Source organism: Rutilus rutilus, assembly GCF_951802725.1.
Source record: "Rutilus rutilus genome assembly, chromosome: 1".
NCBI classification, from domain to species: domain Eukaryota; kingdom Metazoa; phylum Chordata; class Actinopteri; order Cypriniformes; family Leuciscidae; genus Rutilus; species Rutilus rutilus.
This window is the reverse complement of record NC_140209.1, coordinates 25,744,774-25,761,482: the sequence shown is the minus strand read 5'-3', so window position 1 is coordinate 25,761,482 and position 16,709 is coordinate 25,744,774. Positions and strand designations below refer to the sequence as shown.

At 36.4% G+C, this 16,709-nt stretch overlaps 1 long non-coding RNA gene across 1 annotated transcript; it reads right to left on the bottom strand.

Moving 5' to 3' along the window:
• Positions 1 to 446: 446 nt before the first annotated feature.
• Positions 447 to 15,895, bottom strand: LOC311305557. The gene is made up of 4 exons (XR_014630024.1): positions 15,730 to 15,895; positions 15,372 to 15,523; positions 601 to 735; positions 447 to 530 (listed from the first exon to the last, which is right to left on the bottom strand). It is a non-coding gene; the product is annotated as an uncharacterized lncRNA (long non-coding RNA).
• Between the last annotated feature and the right edge of the window lie 814 nt (positions 15,896 to 16,709).

Below are 16,709 nucleotides of genomic sequence, written 5' to 3'. Positions count from 1 at the left end.
TAGAAGTAAATTCATGTTGTATATGCAGTCAATTCTTTGTGGAACCATCCTAAGGCCTAGATGATGCAGTCAGTCAATTTCCCCTTTAGATGGTGGGGTCGTGACCTGGTAGGCGAGTAGGCTGGACTAGGTGTCATGGACTGGCTTGAGGGAACTCTGCAAAAACACACAAACATGCTGCAACACGTCATGTGCAACTGTACACTTGCACAGTCTTTAGTGCTATGGAACATCACTCACCGTTTTTACTTTGATATACAAGCCCAAAGGTGCAACACAGCAGAACGTAGTTAGCTCGTTGAACCTGGGTGTCATGGATGGACTGGCTGGTCGTAAACTCGAATACGATTCAGCAAACCATCCAAGACCTTTACAACATAAACAGAAACCGCTTTAACCAAAGTAACAACTGTTGAGTAAAAATGTATTTTTTTAACCACACATATCCACAAAATGAAGTGGTTTCCCTTTTCGGGGCTCTGTCCACCAACAATTCTTGGAATAAGGACTGTGTCATTCTCATCAAGGTCCTTTAAAATATTTTTAAGTAAGTAAATGTGTCCCCTGCCCTTGAAATTTATTTAATAGATTTTCATTTACCTTCAGACAAGAAATGTGACTGTCATCCACATGTTTCTTGATAGTGAAGGATCGCCACCAGAGCACGAACGTGTGCACCTGTAAAGCAGTTCCACCATGTGCTTTACAGAGCTGTGCAATCCTTGTGTCAAGAATCTAAAAGAAATAGTAGATTTCAATGAAATGTTGTTGAATAATATAAGAAGTACAAATAGGAGGTTCGTGTACAAACGCCCATACAAATAAGCTGCCATTGGACGCATCTTGCCTGAGTCCCAAAATTTCTCCAATCATGCATTCATGTCTATGTCTCAGCACCCTCTAACAGAATCCACGGTTTCGAGAATATCCGAGAAACTTTATTTTTCAACCCAAAAAAACTATACAGTGTACGTACGTACCCCTTACAGATATTTTGGGTCGAAAAATAAAGTTTCTTGGATATTCTTGAAATCTTGGATTCTGTTAGAGGGTGCTGAGACATAGACATGAATGCATGATTGGAGGCTCTAGAGCCTTCCAGAGCTGAGATATGGAGATCCCACAAAGCATTTATTCCATTGGGGCAAATAGAGACTCGCATACAGTGAAATTTTGGGATGAAATTTGGCCCTTTTGGAGCTTTTTGTTTGGACGTTTTCTGGAAACCGGGACTAATTAGAGCTATTACAAATATGTCTCAAAAATGTTATCAAATTAAAATTCTAACGTCGTCTTTCAGCCATGGGAAACTTTATTTCTGTGGACACAGTGTCTCGAAATCTTCAACTGTGGCCTGGCATCTCGGAAACTGAATGAGTGGCCGCTTTCTGTCGGTTTCCTCACTCAAAATGCGCATATACATTTCTTAGAAAAAAAAAATGCTTTGTAATTGTCTTACATATATAATATTATATAATATATAACAGACTTCCATTTATTTGACATCTTACCTCTTCTAGCTCCAAGATGTGAAAGCGATCCACTGAAAACGGATTTTTTTTTTCAATTTCTGTAAACACATTTGGATCAGTCACAAATCTTTGTTAAAGTTGTACTTTTTTAAAAGCAAATCAAATAAAGCATACCTGTGCGTGATGCATCACCTCCTGCCATGTCTGTCTTCAGGCAGTAAGAATCATGGTCATCATGAATATTCACTGAAAAAGGTTGTATATGTAATATTTTAAATTTGCATTTAAATAAACATTTACTTCAAAAAGTGGCCCATCTACTGTAATGTACTGCCTTTCTCACCATTCAGGTTAATGTCACGCCGCAGGAATGGTTTGAGTTGGGACACATTGGTTTTCTGGCGGAGAATGTTGCCTGATTTGTCTGCAAGTGTAGCAACCCCTTTTCTGGTAATGTCTTCGACCACAAAAGGGCCTGTCCAGTTCCCCTCTAAACGTCCACCTTTGCGTCCCTCTTTTCTTTTGTTTGCTTTGAGTACCTCCTCTCCTTCGTGGATGTGAAATGATTTCACATTTTTTATTTTCCGGGACTCGTACTCCGCCTTTTGCTTCCCCTGTGCTATTTCAATGTGACCCCGCACCTTATGAAAATAATGTATAATAAACAGATTTAATAGAATACCTTAAATAATGTGAATTATTGCTTAATTATAGTTCATACTACAGACAATTAGCTTTGCCTGTACTGCTGTCACCTCTACTATCCGTGTGGGCATTACAATATTCGGATCCTCTCCTACAAAGCAATCTGTCTCAGATACTACCTTTGTGTTTAGAAGCTCTGGCGTGATTGGGTGCCGGTGAAACATCAAAAAGAATGGTGTATACTTTGTAGAGCCCTAAAAAAAGTGTTTCAACAAATTACATTTACATAATCAATTGCATATAATCATTTCTTTTTAAAGCAGTTCCAATCACCTGCTTTGAGGTGTTGATGGCATGCACCACATCCTCCAGTTTTTCGTCCCAGTCATTCTGCATGTCATTGCAGTACTTTGACAATGACCTCTTTATAGTCTGATTTGTCCTCTCATCCTGTCCATTTGACTGAGGGTGGTAAGCTGACGTGACACACTGCTTCACACCCAATTCCTTAAATATGTTCGCATTTAGCTGTTATCAAAAAGGTATCAAAGACATGGTAGATTATTATAACATATAGCCCAAAAATTGTATAATAAAATCTTCTTAACTAAATAATAATAACCTGGTTCACAAACTTCCTCCCCTGGTCTGTGATTATTCTTTCAACCAGTCCATATGCATTAAATGCTTGTAAGACCCCTGTAACCACCTCAACTGCGGTCTTACACTTCAGGGATTTGGCGAAAACCCATTTGGTGAAGAGGTCAGTCATTGTGAGGACATAAATGTTCCCCTGAGGACTGGTTGGAAATGGTCCCATCAAATCCATTCCTATTACATTCCAGGCTTTAGTGACCTTGATAGGGTGCAACACTGGAGCCACTGTTTTAATAGTATCATTACGCTGACACTGTGGACATTGGGCAATCTAAAAAAAAAATGTTAGGTGTTTGTACCATTACAAACAACAGAAACACATTACTTTGTACAACTACATCAGGGGTCTCAAACTCAACATAGGATTTTGAGGACACGACTTAACACCATTAAGTATTTAATAGAATATGATCTTGTGGCCTCAATATAATATGTCGTGGCCTCTACATAACGTACCAATGAGTTAATTATTTACACTTGAGGGGCTGTATGAAACCATCTCGTGGGTCAAGAATTTGAGTCTACAATTATCTTACCCACTTCGTGACGTCCGGAAAGATGCCTTGCCAGTAGTATGCGCTTGCAATCTTATTAAATGTCCTTGTTATCCCCTGATGCCCACCTGTAGCTGGGCTGTCATGGCAGTCCCGAAGGACTCGTTCCTTCTGTTGCTCATCCATGACAACTAGACGGTTTGATCCGTCTGCAGTCTTGTAATAAAGATGTCCACCTGTGTTAGAGACATAAAGAGGTAATGTGAGGGAACGCAACACACGCCATGTTCCTGACTCTTCCTGTTTTCGAATGCGCATGCGTCGCGTCTGAACGCGTTGTTGTCTTTGGAGCTCCATCGATTTGATTTATAAATCTTGATTTTATTCTTTAAACTTACAACAAACATTTTCTACTTTACCTCACTGAGAAGCACTACTGCTCAACCCTCATAGTTACAACGCGGACTGTTGAGCAGACGCGTCTCAAGCCTATTAGTGATCCAACGCTGGATACTCCTCAGGGTTCGAATTACGGGGGAGCTAAGGGGAGCTCGGCTCCCCTGAAAAGGACCTGGGCTCCCCTGAAAGCCTACTTTGAGACATTTAGGGGGAGCTCTAAAACACTGTCCATTTTTTGTGTCGCATATAGATTTTGATTTTCTGTACAAGGGAAAACTCCTTTTCTCGAGAATATTGAAGCCTTTATTTTAAAACGCATTGCAGCAGCACAAGCGAGAGCATCAGAGCTCGCGCGAGCGCGCTGATAGGCTGTGCTGAGGCAACTGCACAAACCAATGGCGAGAAAGCAGAAGCGCGCGATCCAATAGGAGCGCTTGACACCCTGCCAGACTCTGCGCGCCAAATAGAAGAGTATAAATACAGAGAAAACTCGCCATATCAGATCTAATCGACTGAAGCGAAAACACCTGACGTGAGAGAAATAGCACGGAAAGGCAACGCAGTACTCGTTCCCTTATCTCTAGTCTAAGGTAACCGAGGTTACGTAAGTAACCAAGTACGTTCTGTACTGTTTACTGTAAACCTATTGTTTTAAATACCCGAACATGCACCAAAAGCGTTAAAGTCAGTCAGGGAGGATCGGAAAATAAGGCTCCCCCGAAAGCCACTTTGTAATTCGAACCCTGATACTCCTATAGGTTACTCCCGTGGATCACGGCTGAACGCGTCTTCTCAACACTCACTTACAAACATTTTTCGCCTATCGTGCGTCTACTCTACAGTACCACTAAAAAGACGGATTATATCTAAAACTTCAGTCATAAATTAGTATAAATATTGATAGCATCACTGGTAGCTTTGTTGCTAACTTACTGTCCATCTGTTAAAATGGCGAATATATCAGATGAAAGTAGTCTACCTTTTGGTGCAGGTGAGGACACATTTGAGCTGCACGCACTGCAGTCTGAGCTGGAAGCTGTTGAGAAACAGATCCACGACCTTTTATTGAGACAAGCCGAGCTGATAGACCGGCGGTTAGCTCTTGAAACATCACGCGCCGATGCACACAAATCAGAGATTAACGTTACTAACCCGCTGACTTCGACTTCGTCTACTCCGTGCGTTTCTCAACATAGGTCCGCAGCGGAAGACGCGAGTCAGGTCTAGACCAAGACTCTCTCCGACCCTCCCGGTTTTCGAGTTATCCACACAAAACCGCTTCTCCCCTCTTCGCGAAACAGAACGCGATGCTGTGATGCGTCGGAACTGTTGTCCTGCACGCGGGAGTGAACGACATCAGGATGCGCCAGACAGAGATTCTGAAGAAAGACTTCAGGAATCTGATCGATACGGTACGCAGCACATCGCCTGAAACAACGATCATAGTGTCAGGACCGCTTCCCACGTACCGACTAGGACATGAAAAGTTTAGCAGATTATTTGCGCTAAATGAATGGTTAATGTCATGGTGCAATGAGCAGAAACTGCTCTTTGTAAATAATTGGAATCTGTTTTGGGAGCGTCCTAGGCTTTTCCGTGCCGATGGCTTACACCCAAGCAGATTCGGAGCAGATCTTCTGTCGGATAACATCTCCAAAATGTTAAATACCTTTTGACTAGTAACCAAAAGTCCAAATCATAGTCTCTGCTGCACCAATTTAACTGATATAAATACTAGTGTAGAATATTGCATAGAAACCGTGTCTATTCCTCGTTTAGTGAGATCAAATAACAAATCTACTGCAGGATCTAGGAAAAATCTAATTGTTATTAAAACAGAAAATGTTGCTATTAGTAAACAAAAACAATTTCTAAAGCTAGGTCTTCTAAACATTAGATCGCTCACACCTAAGGCAGTTATTGTAAATGAAATAGTCACAGATAATAGCTTCGATGTACTTTGCCTAACTGAAACCTGGCTTAAACCAAATGATTATTTCGGTCTAAATGAGTCTGCTCCTCCTGGATACTCCTATAAGCATGAGCCCCGTCTGATTGGTCGTGGCGGTGGTGTTGCGACAATTTATAGAGATATTCTCAATGTTACTCAGAAAGCGGGTTATAAGTTTATTTCGTTTGAAGTACTTGTACTAAATGTTACGCTCTTAGATGTTAGAAAAACATCCCTACACAGCAAAAACTCCAGTGTTAAATTAACACTCCTGGGAGTGTATATGAGTCCACACTCAAAAGTGTAAAGTGTTAAAATATGAGTGTTAAATTAACACTCAAGAGTGTTAAAGTTAATGAGATAGGTAAGTGATTAATTTAGTGATGATTGAACATTATTGAAGACACCTGATGTTAACAAGCAGAATCACTAAAGGAGGAAATCACTAATTGTAAGTTACCATTAAGGTGATGGGTGTTTGCTTTAGTTGGGCTCTTGACCCTTATATGTTTACTTTAAGTTTTACTTGTCTGCTGTTATTGATTTATAACAGTCAGATGAACAAAGAAACAATGTGATCTGATGGTGTTGGTTATGTTTTGACATAATCATGTTGTGATCCGTAAAACAAAACTTATTGAGATGGCTTAACTTGTTAGTTACAGCAGCTCTGTGATTCTACAGCACATGATTTTCAGTATTTTTCATATAGTCCAAAAATATTTCATAATCATTGTTCTGATCAAAAGACTTTCAAATGAATTTATTTAGAAACACAGACATCAATAATCAGCCTGTGAATCTCAACAATGGTGACAATAATAAAGCATGTTGCAGTGTCTGCCACCAATCACAACTCATTAATGGCTCCCATCATGCATTGCGGTATGAATAAATTATCATCTGAATTGTCTATGTAATTTACTTTTCCTAATTGAATATTCTGCTCGTCACCATTGTTGAGATGCATAGACTGAATCTTGACATCTGTGTGTGCCTAAAAGAAAGTTTTTTTTTTTTTCAAAACAACTTTGAGAAATCCAAAAGAAATCCTTTGTATTGTATCTGAAATTCTGGATATTTATGCAGATTCACAGTTATGCTGTAATCAACAACATAAATCTAAGTCAGAAATAAGGATCTTAATGAGTTCAGTGATCATTTTCAAATGATGATTGTCATAATATAACCAACATCATCAGATCACTTTTTTTCTTTGTTCATCTGGCAGTTATAAGATACAACAGCCAAACAAAATTTAAAGTAAATGTGTAAGGGTCAAGAGCCCGACTAAAGCAAACACTGATCACCATAATGGTAACTTACAATTTGTGATTTTCTCCTTCAGTGATTCTGCTAGTTAACATCAGGTGTCTTCAATAATGATCAATCATCACTAAACTAATCACTTAATTAGCTCATTAACTTTAACACTCTTGAGTGTTAATTTAACACTCATATTTTAACACTTTACACTCTTGAGTGTGGACTCATATACACTCCCAGGAGTGTTAATTTAACACTGGAGTTTTTGCTGTGTATTATCTCTAGCCTTGGCTACCGTATATAGACCGCCTGGGCCTTACGCTGATTTCCTAAAAGAGTTTGCAGATTTTCTCTCAGACCTATTAGTCAATGTCGATAAAGCATTAATTGTTGGAGATTTTAACATACACGTAGATAATCCAAATGATGCGTTAGGGGCTGCGTTTACAGATTTATTAAATTCATTTGGGGTCAAGCAAAACGTCACCGGACCAACTCATCGTCTTAATCATACACTCGATTTAATTATATCACATGGAACCGATCCAACCGATATAGATATTATACCGCAAAGTGATGAAGTCACTGACCATTACATGGTAACTTGCATATTACGTACTGCTGTAATATGTCATGCGGCGCCGCGTTATCAACCAGGCAGAACAATCCTTCCATCCACCATAGATAATTTCTCAAATTGCTTATCTGATCTGTCTCAGCTGCTGCCTGAACCCAAACAAACAGATGAACTAGAAGAACTAACTAGCACTATGAGCACTATTCTCTCTAGAACATTGGATGTTGTTGCACCTATTAGATTAAAAAAGGTCAGAGAGAAAATTAAAGCACCGTGGTACAACAATACTACGCATGTTCTAAAGAGAGAAACCCGTATTTTAGAGCGTAAATGGAAACAAACTAATTTAGAGGTCTTTAGAATCGCGTGGAAAGACAGTATGTCACGTTATAAAAAGGCCCTAAAAGCAGCCAGGGCTGAGCACCTCCGCAAACTAATAGAAAATAACCAAAATAATCCAAGGTTTTTATTTAACACCGTGGCTAGACTAACAAATAAACAGACATCACCCGAACAAAATATCCCGTTACAGTTTAGTAGTAATGATTTTATGAAGTTCTTCACTGAGAAAATAGAAAGCATCAGAACCACAATTGTAAACGTTCAATCTTCAGTTGCGCCTTATAATTCAGCCTTAATTATCACCCCGCAAGAACAATTACAGTGCTTTACAACTATAGAACAAATAGAGTTAAATAAACTTATCACTTCCTCTAAAACAACAACATGTTTATTAGATCCGATACCAACTAAACTACTGAAAGAAGTGTTACCTGTAGTGGAAGAGCCTCTCCTTAATATTATTAACTCGTCTTTATCTTTAGGTCATGTTCCAAGAACATTTAAACTGGCAGTTATAAAACCTCTCATTAAGAAACCACAATTAGATCATAATAACCTAGCAAATTATAGACCCATTTCAAATCTTCCATTTATGTCTAAAATATTAGAAAAAGTGGTGTCCGCTCAATTGTGTTCTTTCTTGCAAGAAAATGATATCTATGAGAAGTTTCAGTCTGGTTTCAGGCCGCACCATAGCACTGAAACTGCGCTCGTTAAAATCACAAATGATTTACTTTTAGCTTCTGACCAAGGCTGTATCTCAATACTAGTTTTACTTGATCTTAGTGCTGCGTTCGATACTATAGATCACACAATACTCTTAGATCGACTACAAAATTATACTGGTGTTCAAGGACAAGCATTAAGCTGGTTTAGATCATACTTATCTGACCGCTACCATTTTGTCTATTTAAATGGAGAAAAATCGATCATAACTCCAGTAAACTATGGAGTGCCGCAGGGATCTGTGTTAGGCCCTCTATTATTCTCAGTATATATGATGCCACTTGGAAATATTATAAGGAAACATGGAATTAGTTTCCATTGTTATGCTGATGACACTCAAATATATATTTCATCACGGCCAGATGAAAACGCTAAATTATCCAAATTGACAGAGTGTGTTAAAGATATAAAAGATTGGATGACGCGTAATTTTCTTTTATTAAATCCAGACAAAACAGAGGTACTACTTATCGGTTCAAAAAACCGCCCACAAAACCTCTCGCAATACAACTTTAATATAGTAGGATGTCCTGTTACTTTATCCTCTACAGTAAAAGACCTGGGTGTTATACTCGATTGCAACCTGTCTTTCAAAAATCATATTTCATATGTTACAGAAAACCGCCTTTTGCCACCTTAGAAACATTGCTAAGCTACGTAATATGCTATCAGTTTCTGATGCAGAAAAGTTAGTTCATGCATTCATGACCTCGAGACTAGATTACTGTAATGCTTTATTAGCCGGTTGTCCTGCATCCTCAATTAACAAGCTACAGTTAGTCCAAAATGCCGCCGCTAGAGTTCTTACTAGATCAAGAAAATATGATCATATAACACCGATTTTATCATCACTGCATTGGTTACCTATAAAGTTCCGTATTAATTACAAGGTATTGCTACTGACTTATAAAGCCCTAAACGGCTTAGCTCCAGTCTATTTAACGGATCTTCTATCGCCCTATAATCCATCGCGCTCTTTAAGATCACTAAATTCAAGGCTTTTGGTCATACCTAGGATATCCAGAACCACCAAAGGAGGGAGAGCATTTTCACATTTAGCCCCAAAACTCTGGAATAGTCTTCCTGATACTGTTCGTTGCTCAGACTCGCTCTCCCAGTTTAAAACTAGATTAAAGTCGCATCTCTTCAGCCAGGCATTCATATAATATTTTTAATCTTACAGTTCAAATTACAATCCGGCCTCTAGTTAATAAACGCCAGAGGAGAACTGGCCCCCGACTGAGCCTGGGTTCTCCCAAGGTTTTTTTTTCTCCATTGGGTCACCTGATGGAGTTTTAGGACACTATTAGGTCACTTGATGGAGTTTTTCGGTTCCTTGCCACTGTTGCCTTTGGCTTGCTCAGTTGGGGATATTCTGGGGATATCTAATTTGATTTTATCAATAAATTCCGAAACAAACCTTGTTGTATTATTTTAATTTAATACTGTGAAGCTGCTTTGATACAATCTGTATTGTGAAAAGCGCTATACAAATATACTTGACTTGACTTGACTTGACACAGTAAATCATGTTATTTATTGAAGAAAATATTACGTAAAATTTGTTGTTTTATCATAAGCAAACGTAGCGGATACTGTAAATTACATAATAGACATAACACATTAAAAGGCAATTATATTTTTTCTACTTCCCCTGCACAATGAACTTCTTAGTAGAACGCCTGACAATTCCCTTCCGTCCGGCGTCGGCGTTCCCTTGGTAAATTCCACGCTCCAGGTACTCCTTCACCTCAGCATGCAACGCAAACTGTAACATAACTTTAATGCAAAGCAAAAGTAATGATATTAGGTTGATTAAACGTATTAATTGTGCAGTCAATCGATCCAAAAAATTAACTCGATTAAATACACTTTTTTTCTGATTAAGCGTGATTGATCACAATCATACACAGCAAAAACTCCAGTGTTAAATTAACACTCCTGGGAGTGTATATGAGTCCACACTCAAGAGTGTAAAGTGTTAAAATATGAGTGTTAAATTAACACTCAAGAGTGTTAAAGTTAATGAGCTAATTAAGTGATTAGTTTAGTGATGATTGATCATTATTGAAGACACCTGATGTTAACTAGCAGAATCACTGAAGGAGAAAATCACAAATTGTAAGTTACCATTATGGTGATCAGTGTTTGCTTTAGTCGGGCTCTTGACCCTTATACATTTACTTTAAATTTTGTTTGGCTGTTGTATCTTATAACTGCCAGATGAACAAAGAAAAAAAGTGATCTGATGATGTTGGTTATATTATGACAATCATCATTTGAAAATGATCACTGAACTCATTAAGATCCTTATTTCTGACTTAGATTTATGTTGTTGATTACAGCATAACTGTGAATCTGCATAAATATCCAGAATTTTAGATATAATACAAAGGATTTCTTAAAAGTTGTTTTGAAAAAAAAAACCTTTCTTTTAGGCACACACAGATGTCAAGATTCAGTCTATGCATCTCAACAATGGTGACGAGCAGAATATTCAATTAGGAAAAGTAAATTACATAGACAATTCAGATCATAATTTATTCATACCGCAATGCATGATGGGAGCCATTAATGAGTTGTGATTGGTGGCAGACACTGCAACATGCTTTATTATTGTCACCATTGTTGAGATTCACAGGCTGATTATTGATGTCTGTGTTTCTAAATAAATTCATTTAAAAGTCTTTTGATCAGAACAATGATTATGAAATATTTTTGGACTATATGAAAAATACTGAAAATCATGTGCTGTAGAATCACAGAGCTGCTGTAACTAACAAGTTAAGCCATCTCAATAAGTTTTGTTTTACGGATCACAACATGATTATGTCAAAACATAACCAACACCATCAGATCACATTGTTTCTTTGTTCATCTGACTGTTATAAATCAATAACAGCAGACAAGTAAAACTTAAAGTAAACATATAAGGGTCAAGAGCCCAACTAAAGCAAACACCCATCACCTTAATGGTAACTTACAATTAGTGATTTCCTCCTTTAGTGATTCTGCTTGTTAACATCAGGTGTCTTCAATAATGTTCAATCATCACTAAATTAATCACTTACCTATCTCATTAACTTTAACACTCTTGAGTGTTAATTTAACACTCATATTTTAACACTTTACACTTTTGAGTGTGGACTCATATACACTCCCAGGAGTGTTAATTTAACACTGGAGTTTTTGCTGTGTAAACACTCAAGTTTCAGTAACACTGTATAATAACGTTCAGATGTAACTCATTTGTAAGTGGTTAGTTAATGATGAACTAATCATTTACAGAACATTCATAAATTATTAGCAAGTGATATACTAACATTTTATGTATGTTTTGTAAATTCCGTTACAAGTCATTTACAAATGATTAGTAAATGATTAACTAATCATTTACTAAACATGAATATGCGTTTCATACATGTTTAATAAATAATGTTATTTTTTCTGTATGTATGTAGTAATTAGAGGGTTCAGAAAGTGTTGTAAATGGCTTGAATACACATACAGATCATGTGTAACAGGTAAGTATCATTTGTAACAGGTAAGTGTAACACATTTACAAGTAATGAATATTTTACACTTTAGATTAGGGGATGCAAAAAGTGTTGTAAATGATTTATTCATGCGTTTACACATCTATAACAGGTGTTGAACACTGTAGTGTGTAGTGTCGTGTGTAGTGTAGTGTGCACTGCAGTGTAAGTGCTGACTGGTGAGGGTATAGACAGCTGTCTTCTCTGAAACACATGGAGTCTTTAACCACTGTGCACCTGATGTGAGCAAAACATACAGAAAAATTTTACATAATGAACATTTATGAAACGCATAGTCATATTTTATAAATGATTAGTTAATCATTAACTAATCATTTGTAAATTACTTGTAACGAAATGTACAAAACATACATAAAATGTTAGTATATTACTTATTAATCATTTATGAACGCATAGTCATGTTTCATAAATAATTAGTTACTCATTTACTAATCACTCAAAAAAAAAAAATTACAAAGCATACATAAAATGTTAGTATATCACATGCTAATCATTTATGCATGTTTTGTAAATGATTAGTTCATCATTAACTAAGCACTTATTAATGACCTACAACTGAACGTTATTATGAAGTGTTACCCAAGTCTCTATACGTTTTTACTATATTTTATAATTTAATCATTTCACATTTAATCTTCAGATTAATGTAGAAAAACATAAAATAACTAAATAAAGACATTATATTTTAAATACTTGTTTAATAACTTATATATATATAAATGAAGGCCAGTATCACTGATATTATACAGCTACTGATGTCTTGATAAATATGGGAAATAAAAAGAAATTGAATAAAACGTAAACACTCTGCACTGCATAATTTATAAATTAGATATAAATGAATCCTTATTAAAGCTACAAAAGTTCTTTAGTTAGGAGCAGTGAGTAATTTTCTCTGTTCCCATTGTTATTTGATTGACCTCGTGTGAGACAACTATATTGGGTGCTGTCCCTTTAAGACCTGCAGTTGCCGACTGCCAATTACTGCTGCGCAGTGCGCACCAGTGACTGTCAGGACATGTGTGTGTCTTTTCGCGCTCGAATGTTTTTAAACCATTTGCTTTAAGTGCATGTTAAATGTAAAGCTAGCTAAAGAATGACAGAAAAAAAAAACGAATGCTGCGTTATTTTTATCGCGTTAAACTGGACTAAAATAATCGCATGCGTTAACTTTGATAGCACGAGTTATTAATATATTCAATGTTACTGTGCCAAGGTGCTCAAACTCGCTTTGATGTATTTATGCAAGTGCCTGCACGAGCTGAGGCCTTTAATTTTTAATTGTTCATTCGGCAAAAAAGACTTTCGTCCAAATTGTATTAGGCCTATAACATTGCAAATATTTTTTTTTTTTCGAAAGAAAAGCATGCTCATGCAATAATGTTGAACTGTGTCTTAAGTATCTATAACGGTAAAAATTATTACAGGCCGATAATTTCGTTTTTATTAAAATATAACTACAATTAAACATTATTAAAATACACCGGGTGATGGATATACTTACTGAAATGTTGGATGATGAGAAAAAAAAACACAATAATTAATGTAAAGTTAAATTGATAATTAAATTATATTTTTGAATTAAGTAAGGTAAATGTATTGGTCGCAGAGATGAAATTGTCCAGAGATATTTGGTCACAGAGATGAAACTGTCCAGAGAGATGCACAGATGTCCAAAGATGAAATTTTCGCAGAGATACTTTGTAGAATTTCTGACGAAAGGGACCTGTGAAACATGGCAATCGTATATATAGTCCCGCATTTAAAAAAAAAAAAGTGATGAGACATTCTCATTGGTCATTTTCAAGTGTCTTTAAAAATGACAATATTTTATTGATGAATTGCGTTACATTGTTTTGTTTTTTTAAACCTGTGTAACATATATATATTATAAATTGCCCTTTCGATGTGTGCAAAAATATTGTATTGGTGAAAAACGTTATCTCTAATACGTTTTTTTTTTCTTTTTTTCTGTCATGTACAACCGGAATGGCAATATCATTACTTTTTGCATTAGAATATACAGAACAGGTGCATAAAAGAAATACAAATAAAACAAGAAAAATAATTATCATAGTATTAAACAAAAAAGATTGAAAGGTTAAAGGGGCTGGTTGTGTTTTTGTTTTGTAAATCATATTCTTCTTTAATGCAAACAATATTTATTGCATTCTTTTTTTTTCATCACTTTAAGGGCTTTTAAGACAAACTCATTAAGAAGTTTTCTCTCATTTACAACTCTTCTCATTTATAACTCATTTACAAGCAAAGTAATACATTACAAGTAACATGCATTACATAATCAGATCACTTTTTGATGTTATGAGTAAATAAATGCAATAAAATCACATACATTATGTAAGCACGTTACATTCTAATAATACAAATACATTTATTTACATGAATGTCACTGCAGATTAAGTATTTTCAAAAACACTATTCACAGTATAAGTATGAATTGTAGCTGAAATATAGCCATTGATGTATGAGGTCCACGACAGTGGACAGATAATTGATCAGATTTTTCTCCCAATCTAAAATCAAAACTTGAAAATTTTAACTGTGATATGACTCATTAGATATTGTTTGATGCTGCAAAAAATTTTTTAACTACAAGAGTCTCCTAGGAAAGAAGGAATGGTTGAATATTCCGGAGCAACTTGGCATTTCTGACTGACCATTGACCATCTTGGTTTGGAGGGGAAAAAAATCGAAACACAACGGCTTGCCACTTGGTTGCAATGTATAGGATGATGCACCCGGGTCCAATAAAGAGGCTGATGTGCAACTATGCCATCAAAACCCGTGCAAATGTAAGCAAATGTTTTTTTAATAGCTGTCCACTGTAGTGACCACTATGCATGAAAGGGTTAATCCATATAAAACAGCGCTTAATCTTGCAAAGTATGTTTTGGTGCTACTGCTATCATTACGTTAGTAATTCATTAAGTTAACTATAAAGTGTCGCTATGTTGTAGATTGTTTTCATAGTTATGTGTGAACTTGTGTGTATGTGTGGTTGCATTAGTTGCAGCCTATAATTTCAGTTTTATTGATCAATAATAGCCATTATAAAAGCAGCCTAAAAGGTATAAGAAGCTATACAAGTCAAGAAATTAATTAAGTAAAACGATTCAGTCAAACATAAGTCAGCAGGCTACAACGGTAAAGATAAATAGCCTAAATAATTTAACGTTATATAAAATTATGAAACTAAAACTTTGCCCTCAGCCAAAACGATTTGCCAGGGAACAAATTATAGATTAATGATATCAAAGATCGTACACGATCGATACACAAGACCAGCGGCAGACTTCAGCATCTCATCAGCCGAGGTATGGTTGTTCCAAGCGGGATACATGAGCGCTGAGCACCCGGTGATCCCTTCGATCTCACATCTCCGAAAACGTCAGATCAAATTTTTAAATAGGCGCTATCTGTATAAACAAACAACATATTTGAGATTGAAACAACTACATTATCGACTGAAAAACTCTTAAAACTACATTTCGTGACACATTAACAGTAGTATTTTTAAATTTCGCGGTCTTTCTCCTGCTATTGACGCAACTTGAGATTTTAAATATTAGCTATAGAATATACACAGTTTACATATACAATATACAATTTAATTTAATCTTACCTTGCATATAGCAGCGGGATTTAGCATTCTACATAAAGCTACCACATAATAACACTAAAACAGCTCACGTTAGCTACAAGTTATCGCGAGAACAGATTTAGATCAGGCATACTACTGGCATACTAATTGGGTCCTCAGGGTTACCGAATACTATACGGTTACTGGATACTATACCACACCGGAAGTCAATGTCCTTATTTGGCAGTTCCACTGCAAATACTGTGATGTATTAGTTCACAAAACGTCATAGATAACAGAAAAATCTGAACCGGTTGAAAAATATGACCAAAACAGAATATAAAGATATCAACGAAGCACCTGAAGAGAATAATTTCATCTTTTCTGTACTTCTAAACACTCCAAATATACAACAAAATGCTTTTAAGGGCTAAAAAAGTGCATTTAGCATGATATGTCCCCTTTAAGTTACACTACGCCATAAAAGTATGTACTCTTTTTGTGCAGAAAATGTATTTACTTTTGAATGTGTAGCAAAAAAGTAGGCAAGCTTTGTATTGGGACATACTACTTCATCATCTTTATAGGACGGATCTGTCGCGTGCATCCTGTCACTTAAACTGCCCCGTCAATCATCTTGTCACAGTTAAAATCCTCTATTAAATCTAATTTAATTTCCTACCGTTTCGGAGAGAAATGTAGTAGCGCGTTCATCTGCCAGTGGGTCTTTCATGGAGACTGTCCTCATGTGTTTGCAATTTGAATATAATAATGCATTTAAAAGTTGGTGTGCTTCACCAACGGACGTCGCTCAAATGCCTCTGGGCGCAATTGGATAGACCCAGTGGCGGCTGGTGCTAAAAAAATTTGTGGGGGGCGCAACAAACTGAATTATTAATTCAGGACTGAATGTAGGCTAATTGTTAAATAGCAATTTAACAGTGATAATGTAGCTATCATTAGCCTAAAGTTTAGCTAAAACTTCAGCCGGTAGGGTTGGGAAATAGCCAATTGCCAAATAA